Here is a 14,178-nt window from a genome sequence, read left to right as displayed (position 1 = left end):
TTACATTAGGTTCCTCCTATTTGGTAGTCTTTGGGCTTTATTATCTGGATGTCCATTCCCTTGACCAGATTAAGAAAAAATTTAGCCATCCTTTTTTTTTTTTTTTTTTTAAAGAGATATATATATATGTTTATTTATTTGAAAGTCAGAGTTACACAGAGAGAGGAGGAGATACAGAGAGAAAGAGGTCTTCCATCTGCTGGTTCACTCCCCAATTGGCCGCAATGGCCGGAGCTGTGCCGATCCAAAGCCAGGAGCCAGGCGCTTCCTCTGAGTTTCCCACATGAGTGCAGGGGCCCAAGGACTCGGGCCACCTTCCACTGCTTTCCCAGGGCATAGCAGAGAGCTGGATCGGAAGTGGAGCAGCCGGGTCTTGAACTGGCACCCATGTGGGATGCCGGCACTGCAGCTTTACCTGCTACGCCACAGTGCCAACCCCAGCCATTATTTCTTGAAGTAGGCTCTCTATTCCTTTCTGTGGTCTTCTCAGACTTCCATTGCTTATATTGGTTCACTTGCTGTAGTCATGTAATTCCTGCAGGCCACTTTTACTTCTTTTCATTCTTTTTTCTTTTGCTCTTCTGACTACACTTCAAGTGTCCTCAGTATACTGATTCTTCTGCTTGATCATGTCTACTTCTGAACTCCTTTAGTCAAGTTTTCAGTTCAGATACTGCATTCTTCATCTGTTCGTGCCTTCCACCCATCTTAACTAAGCACTTATACATTATAGCTGTAATTTTGAAGTTTGAGGTGTAACACCAAAAATAGCATAAATTCCTTTTTTGTCACAAGTTCATGGATAAAGTTTTTCCTAACATAAATCTTGGCAACTTTAGCATATGATTTTTTTTTTCATTCAAGTCAAGATCTGTCATCTTGACTTTATAGTTTTTTTTTGACATATCTGGATTTCCAGTAACACTATACACTTTTGGGCCATTATTAAGTGAGAAGAGGGTTATTTGAACACTAGCAATGTGATACTAGGAAATCTGATTTGATAACTTAGATGGCTACTGAGTGACTAATGGGTGGGCAGCATTTACAGCATGGATACAATGGACAAAGAAATGCTCACATACCTGGGAGGACATAGTAGGATGCCATGAAATTTTATCTTGCTACTCAGTATGCAATTTAAAAGTTATGAACAGCTTATTTCTGGATTTTTCCACTTAATATTTTTGGTCTACACTTGACTGAAGGTAACTGAAACAACAGAAAGGGAAACCACAAATAGGGATAACTACTTTGTGATTTCACTGATGTCTGTGCATTTAAAGAAAAGGCACCAGTACTTTTTTCCAAGCTTGGAAACTAGTGTCAGCTGTAGAAGGTGACTATTTTTCTGCTGTTTCCAACTGCCTAGATGTCCATGTTCTGCTGGCCCTTCAATACTTGTAATAAAGCAAAATGGAAACCAGCCCCTTGGGGAGTTAAAGGCTGGTGACCAAGTTTACCTCATTTTTCTCCTTCTCTTCAGGAGGAAAAGCCTCAGTTCCAAGTCTTTTCCCAATCTTGGTGCACAGTGCCAACTGCAGGAGGATGTTACTCCTTTTCTTTTGTTCTTAGTTACCCCAGGCATCTGGGCTCTTGACCAGTCTTTCAGTGTTAGGTATGGAGTAAGACAGAAATCGGCTTTTTGGGGAAGACAAGGAGGCCAGATGGCTAGGTGTATGCTCCACTTTTTTCCCACTATGGAAGAAGTCATGGGAGATCCTCTTGGCTCTGACCTAACCCACTTTCAGCAGGGGCAGATGTGGGCAAAGTGAATTTTTTTTCCCTTACTTGAAATGGTGTGAATTTTTTCAGCTTTGTGTTTTTGTAGGGAGCTATAACTTCTTAACCGGACTCTGGATTTCTCATAAAGGTATTTTATTGGCATATTGTCTTAGTGTTTCTGGGGGGGAACAAGTGCTAGTACTTATTGTTTCATCATCTTATTCTCATGACAGGAATGTTTGATAATGTAAAAAATGCATGCTATAAAGCACAAAATCATAAAATATTCTTCCAATTTTGCAGAAAGATATGTCACATTTTAGCAGTGATTATATGATGAGTTAAAAAATTTTTTCCATATTTTCTATTACCACAAACACATTACTTGGGAATTCAGAAAAAATTTAAATTATCTTTATATAACTCACATTTATAAAAACTTAATTCATTTCAAAATCATAAAAAAATTAAACTGCATTATAGTAAACTGTAACAAGTTAATATAACAAAACTCTCTGGAAGACTTCCAGTTATAGTTCCAGCTATACAGCATATTTAAATGTCTTAGCACTTTTAGAAACATACCACTCAAGAATATTGAGGAAAATTCCTTCTAACTACAGCAATAAAATGGTAGTAATTGTGTTATAGTAGAACCAACAATACACGCACAAACTTTCCTTACTGTTGTAATGACAGACATACTTTTAAGATTTATAGAATCATCCAATCTAATCCTCTTACCTTATAGAGGAGATTGAAGTGACTTGTCTAGGAATACAATGCCAGGTAAAGAACTGAGGTTTTGATTCCTACTTTGTTCATGCTGTTTCTTATAATTAAACCATATGTTTGAATATAACAGTCTTCAGGAAAGCGATAGGAAAAATTATGAGCAGTTTTAAGTAGCATATTTTAGAGCAAAGTCAGTTATGGAAAAAAGCTTTTAGATATTTTCCCATTCAAAATGGAAATTCAAGAAGTGATATGAAAAAAATTTAAATGTTAGAAACACAGAAAAAAATTACAGCTGACATGCAAGTTTTAAAGATATGCTGAAATTAGAATACAGATTGTACAGTAAATCCAAGGAACCTGCATATGGCTTCCAGGCAACTCATTATTTGTTTCAGATAAAATGAGACTGAAAAGCGCTATACAACAACACTAAACGAGAACCTACTGAACCATGGCAATAGATGCCCCATTTTGAGGCCAAGAGACTCTACCAATAGGAAATACCACATAATCTTTTTTAAATCTTAAAGGTGGAATTTGTCAGAGATTTATTTAGTTTACTCTCTTATTTATTGTTGAATAGTTAGTGTAACTAAAGAAGTTAAGTGGAGTTATTTCCTGCATAATGTCTGTCTGGAACATTCATGTGCTCAAAAGGCATGAAGAAAAACATTCTGGCAAAACACTAAAAGGTCTGTTAGGAGTATTTTTCTTCAAGATTTATTTTTATTAATTCTCAAATTAATGTAGCTTGGTTCTTATTGTAATATTAATAGGATACAGCCTATTTACTAGTCCCTTTCAAGTCTTAAGATGTGTTAGAAAATAGCACAAAAATCATAAACAGTGCTTGATAATCTTCCAAAAGCAGACAAAAGGCTATACTATCATCAAAAAGAACACATTTCTTCAAATTAAATGCATTTTTCTTTGTGCTTTAAAAAGTAATCAGTTCCAGATAACAGAGCAAAATCACCTAAATACGCATTTACTGAATTCCTTACAAACTTAGCTTTCAGAGTGCTCTCCTACTCTTTGCTTGTTCTATTGCTAAAAGAGGTACCGTATGCCAATGATGTGAAAAGTTAGGGTGGTGAAGTCCCATTTATCCAAGAGCTTGCTAGATTCTTGGAGCAGAAATCAGAGTTTGAAAAATATCAGCTTTTTTTTTTTTTTTAAATCAAGTGATATCAGGGAATCTTTCACTTTGTTAAATGAATTAATAGCACTATGATAGTATGTTCACACTTTTCAGAGCTGCATAGTGTGTGGGATAAAATACACTGTGTGTGGGATAAATACTTTGGTATTTAGGATTTGCTTTAAAATATTTCAGTAAAGAAAAGAAGGGCCAGAATTGTGGCATAATGGGTAAAGCTGCCACCTATGATGCTAGCATCCCATATGGGCACAGGTTTGTGTCCTGGCTGCTTCACTTCTGATCCAGCTCCCTGCTAATGCACCTAGGAAAGCAGTGGAAGATGGCCCAAGCACTTGGGAGATCCAGATGAAGCTCCTGGCTCTTGGACTTTGGCCTGGTCTAGCCTTGTCTGTTGCGGCTTTCTGGAAGTAAACCAGTGGATGAAAGATTTCTCACTCTGTCTCTTCCCCTCTCTTTGGAATTGTGGCTTTCAAATATATAAATAAATTTTGTAAGTAAATACATTTTGAAAAAAAAAAAGAGAACAAAGGTAGTAAAATCTTTAAATTACTAGATCTGAGTGATGGATATAATAGAGAGGTTCATGTGTCTCAGTTTTTATTTATGTTAAAAAATTTCACAAGGAAAATTACAAAACAAGCAGTCATTTCTCTTAACTGAGTAACCTACTTGCAACAAGTTCCCTTAAGTACTCTGTTTCAGTTTTACTACCTGTAAAATAGGAATAAAGATGACTATATCATTGGGTTGCTGAATACTGGAATTTCACTGGGAAACATAGTTGAAGATTTCAAGAGATGTCAGGAACATACTGTGGGGAGCAAACCGGACTAGACTGTTACTGGAATTAAGACTTATTCTATGCATCTGCTCTCCCACAATATGGCGCTGGGAGAGAAGTAAACAGCTTCCGCACAGCTGCCTCCAGTTCAACCAATTAACTGTAGGACTTGCTCCTGATTGGAGAGCAGCGTACTCGGCGTGTGGGCAGCCGAGTTGGGATTGGCGGAGAAGGACTATAAAGGAGGAGAGAGACGGCATGCACCAGGAACATCTATGGGGAACATCTAGCTGAAGGAACACCCGTGCAGCCCCCGAAGAAAGCCGGCTGGCGGTGTGCCGCTCCCCTGCGGAAGTGGGGAATGCGGCCAGGGGGAACTGCCCTTCCACGGAGGTGGAAGGGACAATAGCCAACCCGGGAAGAACCAGCAGCAAACCCGGGGAGGGCCGAGCAGACGAAAGAACAGCGCAGGGTCCTGTGTTGCTCCTCCACGAAGAGGGGGAGCGACACATACTATCCAACTCTCTATAGCACTGACACTATGAATGGGCCTTACCATAGCTCCATGATCCTGGGTGGTGGTGACTCCAGGAAGGGATGCATGAATTTTGATGTAGCTTTGGTATGAAAGGTGTGTGGCTTGAGAAGGTTGGGCTAAGCTAGAGAATGTCAAATACTCTTGCCTCTCGTGACTACTTTTCTTCTTTGCCTTGAACCAAAATTGTATTTTTGAAATTTCTAAGAATGGGATTCTTTTTTGAAGTTATTAGCAACATCTGAGTAACAACCAGATTAAAAGTTAGTCCAATGCTGGTCCCTATTTTCTCCCTTTTCCTTGTCCACATAAGAGCTGTAGTAGTAGAAGAGCACACATGATGAGTGTCTAGGTAGAGAGACATTTACCTGGGCCTAGTGTTTCAGGTGATGAGATCAGTGATTTGGGGGAAAGGGGAGGGAAGAATCCTCTTTCGGAGTGACACCTGCTTCTTTCTTTCCATTTAGTACTATCATTTTGAATCCACAGAGCATATGAGGGTCAGACCTAGGCAAATTCCAAGAAGTAATAAGTTTGTACAGATGCAGAAAAATGAGGGAAAAGAAAGGAAAAAAAAATCTAAGTGATTACAGTGAGAAAGGCTAGAATGATTCTGGGGCAATTCAACAGACTAACCCAAATTTATATAAAGTCTACATGAACAGCACACTGATATCCAAGTACTTGGTGGTAAAGGCGTAAAACACAAAAGATTAGTTATTTTTCAGAAAATAAACTGTGTCCAAACCCTAAGTATTTTCTTAAAAAGTAAAGTACAAATCATTAACACACACACACACACAAACACACACAAAGGGATATAAAATGAGTAAGAGCAACCAAAAACAAAAAAATATTTTTAAGCATATGTAGGGAATCAAGTAGACAGGCATGATAATGTTAATAGAACAACTATTTTTTATATTAGTATTCCACTTCTAGCAAACCTTCAGATAAAAATAAATACAAAAACAAACTACTCAGTAGTTCTGATACTTTTATCCTCATCCAAGCCACCTTCATTTCTTGCCTAGATTACTGCAACAGCTTTCTAATCCTGTTCAGTGCTTCTATTCTACCCTGCTGCAAGCTATTCCCAACACAGCAACCAGAGTGATCCTTCTGAGATACCAGATTATGTCAGAACTTTTTATTCATTCCTCATTGCAAAATAACAAAGTCCTTACAAGATCCTAATAAGGGCCTCTTGTGTGGCTGATTCTTCTACAACTTAATGCTTTCTGTGCTCTCTTAAATGTGCTAATTAGACTCCCACTGCAGAGCCACTCTACTTACTGCTACTTCTATCTGGAATCACTCCTACAGACACATGCACTTGTTCCTTACCTTCCTTATCTCCACCACTTCCATTTCCTATGCATTTTTCTTCATAGCATTATTACTAATTGATTTTATATCACTTCTAAATTTTTGTCTTATTTTTCCACTAGAACGAATTCTGTAACAGGGCTCTGATTACCAGTTGTTAGAACATGGCCTGACATTTAATAAATATTTGATGAGCAGCTTATTTACATTAGTTTATGACATAATTAAAGTCTACTTAGCCACACCTCACATTATAAATTGAGCCTGCAGACTAGTTTTCAGTTACTTTATAGACTTGGAATCCCTCTGAAAAAACATATTTGTCTAGAAAACTGAAAATTCTTTTATCAAAGTCTGTGATTTGCACTTATCTTTGCAACCACAGTAACTGAGAAACATGCAAGTTAAATATTTATATTAAAAGTTCACTGAAGGGGCCAGCACTGTGGCGCAGTGTGTAAAGCCTCCGCCTGCAGTGCTGGCATCTCATATGGGCAATGGTTCAAGTCCCTGCTGTTCCACTTCCAATCCAGCCCTCTGCTATGGCCTGGGAAGGCAGTAGAAGATAGCTCAAGTCACTAGGCCCCTGCACCCATGTGGAAGACCCAGAGGAAACTCAAGACTCCTGGCTTCGGATTGGTGCAGCTCTGGCCGTTGCAGCCAATTGGGGAGTGAACAAGTGGATGGAAGACCTCTCTCTCTCTCTCTCTGTCTCTCCTTTTCTCTCTATGTAACTCTGACTTTCAAATAAATAAATCTTTAAAAAAAAAAAGTCCACTGAAAAGAGATTTCTCATTTTCTCTTTAGCAAGAAAATTTCCTCACAAATTAAATAATGATTACAACTTCTGATAATCTCAAAAATACTTAGAAATACAGATTCAATAGGTTACTTTGGAAAATATTTTGTAAACAATATTAATTACTTAAGAGCCCAAAAAATTTTCCTCAAAGTCTAGCTGTAGAGGCCTGAAAATCCAATCTTTTTCTCAGATTCCTATCATACTGTTTAGCAGAACTGAGAGCCAAAGCTTCTAAGATCTCGGGCGTGATGATCTTGTTCTATCTTTTGTAGTTCAGAATTGGGGAACTTTATCTGTGGCAGTAACTTTGGCATGTTTCCTTTCATTCCAGAGAATCCAAAATTATTTTTTTGATGTAATAAATAGGACCAGTGGAAAAATGTGGCCACCTTAAAGTCAATACAGCTAAGTCTAATTAGTTCTGGAAACAGGGAATACAAAATAACTTGTTTCTTTTAAAAGATGCTCTTAGAAAGCTAAAACCCCAAATAAATAAATATTTAAAAAGGCTAAAACCCTTCTCCACGTCATAAAAGTGATATGAAATCCATCTTTCCCTTTTCTAAACTGATAAAAAAATAAAATAATCCACAACACTGCACAAAATTCTCTTGGGCCAATTCTATTCTCCTTAGTCCATACTCCATAGCAAGTGTTTTTATATCCACAAGATACTTTCCAGTAACACTATTTGCTCTTCTCACAAATGCTAATGAATTGCCATAGCCAAATCAAACAAAAACACATCCTTTCGAGAAATAAAGTCTACTCTGCCATGGATGGAAATGTTGAAAGCTGCACAATATAGCAGCCAGTAGCTACATGACTACTAAGCAGCTGAGATGCTGCTAATGAGACTAACCAAATCTTCAATTCAGTTTAAAATCTAAATAGCTATACATAGCTGGTGGCTACTACATCAGACATCATATTAGAGCCCAGATATAAGTTACTGGCCTATAATTTCATGTCTTACTAGCTTTATCAGGATCTGTTAACTGCAAGTTATTTCCCAGAATTTAGAAATATCACCTAAGAATAACCATCCTCTGGAGTGCACATCTGGTACAGCGGTTAACAAAGCTGTCTGGGATGCCTGTATTCCCTATTTGAGTGCCTGATTCCAGTCCTGGTAACTTTGCTTCCAATTCAGCTTCCTGCTAATGCATACCCTTGGAGGCAGCAGGTAAGGGTTCAAACATTTGGGTCCCTGTCCCCAGTATGGGAGACCAGGACTGATTTTCTAGTTCCTGGCTTCCTCCTGGCCCAGCCCTAGCTATTGCAGGCATTTAGGGGAGTCAATCAGCAGGGGGGTGGGGTGTCTTTGCCTCTCAAATAAATTTAAATAAATAGGTTAACAATAATAAAAAAACCCTAAAGGTTATACAAGAAATGTTTATTATTTAAATAAAACTAACACTTAAAATTGCTATTTAACATGCTAATACAAGATAATTTAACAATAGTAAGGGCAAGAAAATGGAATCAAAGAGAAGTGAAAAATCTTTCTTCCTTTTCTTTCACTATCTATATTCAATCAGCAAGTCCACTTAGTTGTACTTCTTAAACATGAGTACTCATCTATTTCAAATCCTCCTGTCTCCACACTTTAAGCTTCTATCATCTGTCTAGGTTACTATATCAGCTTAACTAGTCTCCCTTCATTCACTCCCTGTTATTCATTACACAGCACCCAGACTGTCTTAAAATGTAAATTAGATCACATTACCATTATCCTTAAATTTTTTTTCAATGACTTCTTCTATTCTTAGAATATAGTCCAACCTTTATTCCACAAGCCCACACAACCTCATTCCTTCCTCCCACTATCTTTCAGAACTCACTATGACACCCTCACTTGCCACGGTCCTGTCACTTTTTTTTCTTACCACTCCAACAATAAAAAGTTCGTCTGGCATAATTAAGGCTTTGGTGTTTCCTGTTTTTTGTGCTTGGAATGCTATTTGCTCAGATATTCAGATGAGTTGTAACATGAATGAGGAAAGTCACCCACAAGTTAGGAGGTTTTCCCTGACCACTCCATCTAACATTGTCCTCTAATCATTCTTTCATTTTTACAATTTAAAATAATCTTGCTTTCATTTGTTATTTCTGTCTTTCCCTTCTAGAATGCTGACTCACTGAAAACAGGGAGCTTGTTCTCACTGCTTAGCACATAGTAGGTTCTCAGTAATTGGAGGAAAAAAAAATCCCAGATTTTCTAAATTGGTCAAATTAGGCAAACTCTTACAAGGCTGTCTCAGAAAAAGTAGTACATTAAAAATGGAAACAGTTTAATCATTTCACTAAAGATTGCTCAACAGCTTCATTTAATAGCCAGGAAAAATAGCATTTTGTTAATTTTATTTTATTTTAGTTTTGCAACCTATCCTCCATCTATCAATAATCCTAAAAATGCACCTAGGAACTAGAGAGAGCCCTAATCCCTCTAATAGTGGCCTTCTTAGGAAGTTAAGTTCCTTTCTCAATGACCTTAAAGCTATCCTCTTGAGAACCACTTTAAGTCTTAAAGTAAGGGCTCTGTTGGGAGCACACAGTTCCACTTCCTTTTCTGCAGGCAACTGCCTCGGGCAGTATTAGACTGGTCAGAGTTTCATTATATTTTAAGGTGTTTATTCTGTAAGAAATCACAATGAATTAAGCTTTCAAAAGTGAAATAGTCTCTCGTGTATTTATTACACTATGATGGGGAAAATATTTGGAGGCAATTTCCTATTATTTTGGATGGTAATCTGAAATGCCCAATTTTTAAGCTATTTTATAATGTTTTTTAAAATGACTTTGTTATTATGTCGTGGTACACTAATATTAAAGAAACAACACAAATTTAAGACTTTCACTGTGTATGCCAAACCAAATTAAAAAAAAAATACTTATTTTCATCTTATTCAGTTGCTTATTTCATGTCTTACTAGCTTTATCAGGATCTGTTAACTGCAAGTTATTTGCTTATTCAGTCCCCAAATGCCCACAACAGCCAGGGTTGGGTCAGGCCAAAGCCAGAAGCCCGGAATTCAACTTCAGTCTCCAGTGGGTGGCAGCGACCAAAGAACCTGAGTCATCATCATCGTGCTGCCTCCCTGTGTGCATAATAGCAGGAAGCTGGATGAGAAGCGGAGTAGCCAGGACTCAAACCAAGCACCCTGTTATGGGATTTGGGTGTCCCAAGCAGGGACTTAACCGCTGTGCCACATGCTTGGCCCTAAACCAAATCTGGTAACTATTAATGCATCTTGTGCTACTAAGAGGGTTTATAAGTTGGCAAAGTTATGAAATATCAATTTACATATGACAGGGTTGCAAACCAAAAAATTTCACGAGAAAATTAACCTTAAACAAAATCTCTCATCTGCTACAAAGTTCATTCTTTTAAAAAAGGATTGCCCTCAATTTTGCATTTCCTCTAAGAAAAGTGTATGTAAAATACTTACACAGTTCAGAAAAGTACAAAGAAGATTACAATATGCTTATGGATACTATTTAAGAATATATTTTGGGGGGCCAGCGCTGTGGCCTAGTGGGTAAAGCTACTGCTTGCAGTGCCAGCATCCCATCTGAGCACCAGTTCAAGTCCCAACTGCTCTACTTCAGATCCAGCTTTCTGCTATAGTCTGGGAAAACAGTGGAAGATGGCCCACGTGCTTGGGCCCCTGTACTCGTGTGGGAGACCCGGAGGAAGCTCCTGGCTTTCGGATTGCGGCAGTGTTGTGGGCCATTTGGGGAGTGAACCAACAGATGGAAGACCTCTCTCTCTCTCTGCCTCTCTGTAACTCTGCCTTTCAAATAAAATAAATAAATCTTTAAAGAATATATATTTTATTAAGTCTATCCCATATTATAATAAATTTTATTGACCATGAACTTTCATTTTTCTTAAGAAGTCTGAAATACAGCATTTCAATAGGCAGTATTTAACTTGACAACCAGATTAAGTGCTAAGGACACATTTCCAGATTTAATGTTTTGAACTTCTAGGTACAATTTCTTATAGAATAACTCAGAAAAAAGTCAGCCTATTTAACCTCTAATGCAGTTGAATGAGTACTTAGTGTACTTCTATTTCTACTATTCATCAGGACAGCAGGTTGTTAGCCCCCTACAGAGAAGGGACCTGTCAAACCTGAAGGACTATTACCCTCTAAGAGGCACTTCAGAACCTCCTTGATCCTCATTAGTTGTTCCTAATACCTGTCAGTATGGCAGAGGCTATAATCATTCTGAGAGTACATGTGCATATGTAACTCAGGAATCAAAACAAAATTCCAATTATCCTCTCAGAAAATCAGCATCCTTTAGAGGTTCCCACAATTCAAGGCTACAGTTTTAGTTCTTTTCCTGAGGGAAGAAACCAAAATAGTCTGAATTGTATAAAGCAGTTCAACACAAAGCCTGGAAGCAGAATGTTTATCAATTTATATGAATCATACCCCTCTTTTCAACTTACAGAATGGCAGAAATCATACTGCAAAACCACAGTAAATTTAACTTCGAAATTTAGAGAACGAAATCTAATGTTCATTCTTCCCATTACTAAATTTTATGTTTCAAAACACACACAAACATGAAATGAAGCTATCATACACTATGTTTCTGGACTTCATTGAACTTAGGCCTGTACTTTTAAGTGTTTATGCAAGGAAAAGTTATTGAATCAACAACTTAGCTTAGAACATTTTCAGTTCTGTTAAAATTTAGAGGAAGACAATCCCATATATATTAACATTTGTATTAATACTTCAAAAGTACCAGAATATATCAAGACCTTTACAAAAATAAAGACGAACTTATTTGCATATAATTAAGAAAATCTTTAAAATGTCATTAGTACAAATGATACATGTAATTACACTACATTTTAATTTCAGATACAATGAATATGTTACCAAAGCAGCACCATGCCTAAAGCATGTAACAAGAAAACCTTCAAATCAGTTTGCTTTATTTGTGTAGAAGTGTTAGCTGACCCAGAAGGGAAGGCACAGGTGGCCTTCTAAAACAGTTAGATCGGGATACCAATAAAAGTGGTAAGGGTGAGGAAAAGAAAGAGAGGACAATTAAACAACTAAGGGAAGATGATCACAAATACTATTTTGCCTATATATGATCACCCATTCCTCCAGCCAGTTATTATGACATCTAAAAGGAACTAGGTTCAGTGCAAGGCTTATTCCTATCTAGAGTGAAGGCACAATTTTGGGGGGTGATGGTGGCACACAAGTGCTACGTCATCTCAGAACAGGGACCAGTGCTGTATGATAGCACGTTAAACCACTGCCTGCAGTGCTGGCATCCCAATGGGGTGCCGGGTTCAAGTCCTGGATGCTCTACTTGCGGTCCAGCTCCCTGCTAGTGTGCTGGGAAAGCAGCAGAAGATGGTCCAAGAGCTAATCTCAGAAGAGAAAATTCTAATTGGTTCTCACTGGATTTACCCACACACAGTCTTGGCATCATCAGAAGTACTCACAAACTTTCAACCTTTCCAACTTCTGGGCTGGCTAGTCCTCCAGCAGTATATTCAACTCTGAGAAAAGTCCAACCTGATCAAGACCATTTGTAGCCTCTCCTGCCAGATAAAAGAATAGTTCGGAAACAGAATGGTTTGTTGTGAAAAGCTGGAGAAATACACAGGCCACTGGAATAATCTGGAGTCAGGAGCTCTAATGCTTAACTCTTAATCTTCTGATTCAGACTCAGAATTATACATATCGCATAGCATTAAACAAGGGCCTGCTCTCAACCTCGTTTAACATAATGCTGGCAGTGTGTATACTGTATAAGGAAAGACACTGCTGTTGGAGGAAAATACTGTGTGACTACTGGTGCATCACTTGACCCTATTAAGCTTCAGTTTCGTTTCTATAAAACAGGGATAATGAACACCGCCCTTCCAGACTCACAGGGTCACTGAGAGGCTCAAAGGATAGTGAATGTGAAAGTACTTGTAAGCTCCCAAACTACTAACGATGCGTTATGTTTCCTTCGTGAAGTTTCAAACATTCTCCCAACTCAAGAGTGTTATTGTAAGGTAGGTACAATATTCAGGTGCTGAGAATCTAAACTATTAGGGTTTCGGAAGGGCAAGTGTTTGGCGCAGCTGCTTGAGATGCCCACATCGCTAATCTGGATGCCTGGGTTTGAGTCCTGGCTCCGCTTCCAATTCCAGCTTCCTGCTAATGCACACCCTGGAGGGCAGCAGGTGACGGCTCAAATACCTGGGTCCCTGCCACCCTTCTGGGAGACTGGGATTGAGTTTGGTTCCTAGTTTCGGTCTGGCCCAGCCATCGCTGTTGCAGGCATTTTGCAAATGGAAGCTCACCGTTTCACTCTCTGCCTTTCAAATAAATAAAAATTAAGACAGTGTTTTGGAGAAATGGAGACACGAAGGAAAACGTGAATTAGGGTAAAAGAGCCAGAACATGGTGAGTTAGCTACAGAAATACAGAATTCTGATGCAAAACCGGGGCAGTTTTTGTGCTTACCCTTTGCAGATACTGGCCAACTCACGCGTCCCCCAAGTTTCCAAGTTACTTTTAAATGAATCACTGAGGACAAGCTGAATACGGAAACGCAAGGGAAGGGACTTGCAATCCTGACAATCAACCTCTCTCCCGATACCCTTAACAAGCACTCTTCCGACTCTTTGGGCCTGGCCCAGTAATTCAAAACCACTCCTGGTAAGAAAATGGCCGTTAAAGACTTCTCTTAGAGGGTCTTGTACCTAAGGGACACCAGATGTGCACCTACTCCTCCCCGCTACCACGAAGCATCTACTTCTAATGGACAGGTGCAAAGTCAAAAACCACGGGTGTGTCTTGTTTCTCCCGACGCGCACCCCACCGGCCTCCCCCTCCACGCCTCAACTCTGCCATCTATAAAATGAACGACGACGCCAGTCAGTTCCATCCCATGGCCACCGAGAGAATGAATGACACAGTGCTTCGGAGGCGCCCGGAGTGGTGGCTGATGAACACCGAGCGCATCACCGTCTATAAAGTACAATGGCAAGTCCCGTTATGGCCTCTGCTCAAGGAAACCGCCCGGCGAGAACTGCCAGACCCCGTCCGTGGCGGGTGGGGGTGGGGGCG

At 39.0% G+C, this 14,178-nt stretch overlaps 1 protein-coding gene across 2 annotated transcripts in view; it reads right to left on the bottom strand.

The window, feature by feature from the left end:
• FBXO33 (F-box protein 33) overlaps window positions 1-14,178 on the bottom strand; it is a 42,638-nt gene that overhangs the window by 27,613 nt on the left and 847 nt on the right. The window lies entirely within an intron of this gene.

This window comes from Oryctolagus cuniculus, chromosome 12 (assembly GCF_964237555.1).
Source record: "Oryctolagus cuniculus chromosome 12, mOryCun1.1, whole genome shotgun sequence".
Classification (NCBI taxonomy): Eukaryota; Metazoa; Chordata; class Mammalia; order Lagomorpha; family Leporidae; genus Oryctolagus; species Oryctolagus cuniculus.
Note: the sequence above shows the minus strand (reverse complement) of the source record. Positions and strands in the feature narration are given on the sequence as shown.